The sequence below is a fragment of the Perca flavescens genome, chromosome 18, assembly GCF_004354835.1.
Source record: "Perca flavescens isolate YP-PL-M2 chromosome 18, PFLA_1.0, whole genome shotgun sequence".
Classification (NCBI taxonomy): Eukaryota; Metazoa; Chordata; class Actinopteri; order Perciformes; family Percidae; genus Perca; species Perca flavescens.
The window spans coordinates 28,281,920-28,283,126 of record NC_041348.1 but is presented as its reverse complement, the minus strand read 5'-3'; the positions used below and the strand labels follow the sequence as shown (position 1 = coordinate 28,283,126).

Sequence of the window (1,207 nt, the reverse complement as noted above, 5' to 3'; positions counted from 1 at the left end):
GAGACGCTTTAAACGATTATTCCATTATCCAAAGAGCCACAGATCATTTTTCTGTCGATCGACTCATTGATTAGTTGACTCATCGTTGCAGCTCTATCATGGCCAACTCTAGACTGGGGAACCCCAGCCCGATCTGGCGGCGATTTGATTTCGCCCTGCAGCTCAGGCTGGAATCCTGTACGTTATTCTATCCTGCTTCCGTTACAAATCTGCGGGGACCAATCACAAACTGGCTTATCCACCTGGCGCGCTATTGGTGGGTTTTAACACGATGACGACAGAGAAGCGACCAAGCAGCTTTTTGTTTACATTCAACATGGCGGCCACCGAAGCGCAGCAACCCGTTGATGCCGCTGTCGCTGCTACGTCGCCCGGATCGTTGGTCTGATTGGTTGAAGGACTATCCAACCAACCAACCGAGTCATTAGAACTACACCTGTTGATCCCGCCTCTTGTGCAGTAGAAAATACAGAGCAGACTCCCCAGACTAATGTTCAATCTTAAAAGATTGAACATTAGTCTGGTGATAGCCAGACTAGGCCAACTCCTCATCAGCAGCACTTTCACTAAGTAATAATGTTCAGGCTTTAAAAATTAGTTTTAAAATGTGTCCCTTCATAGATTATACCCAAGTGGAACTCAGTGGTCTCAGAAGAACTTCATTTTTCCGCAAACAAGAACAAAAACTGATCTGTTCCACGACAAGAGAACAACTGTGAATCAGATTAAAAGGTAGCTTTGGTAGTAAAGTATGATTGATGTTTGTAGATACAAGCCGGGGATACAACAGGGACTTTGTGAACTGTCATCCTTCTGCACTGTGAATGTTATGAAACCTCTGTAGATTTTCAAAATTAAAATAAGGTTTTCTAAAGATTGCAATAAATGCAAAATGGACAAATTTCAGCCATTAGTCTAAATTTCGGGCATTCAGACCACATTTAGACATGCTGTGGGGGTCCCACACATTGCACCCACTAATTGAATTATTATTTAATTGTATTTAAGACGTTACAAATATTAAAGTGAGTTAAAAGGACAAATACTCTAAAAGGTTTGTATCTCAAACACCAAAATAAATGCGCCTGTGCTCCACAGCTGTGGGATGTTAATCCTGTTTCAGTTGTGTGTGAGAAAACAACTTGGACTTTATTTGGATTCATTTGGGTTTTACTTTAAAATCGATAAACGCTTCCGTCTTCCCTGA

At 41.8% G+C, this 1,207-nt stretch overlaps 1 protein-coding gene across 3 annotated transcripts in view; it reads right to left on the bottom strand.

Annotated features, from left to right (window-relative positions):
* Positions 1-337: 337 nt before the first annotated feature.
* Positions 338-1,207, bottom strand: part of angel2 (angel homolog 2 (Drosophila)) — a 9,868-nt gene continuing 8,998 nt past the window's right edge. For all 3 annotated transcript variants that reach the window (XM_028605237.1, XM_028605235.1, XM_028605236.1), the window contains exon 9: positions 338-1,207. This exon is cut by the window's right edge and continues 219 nt beyond it. The gene's annotated coding sequence lies outside the window, so the exon portion shown is untranslated.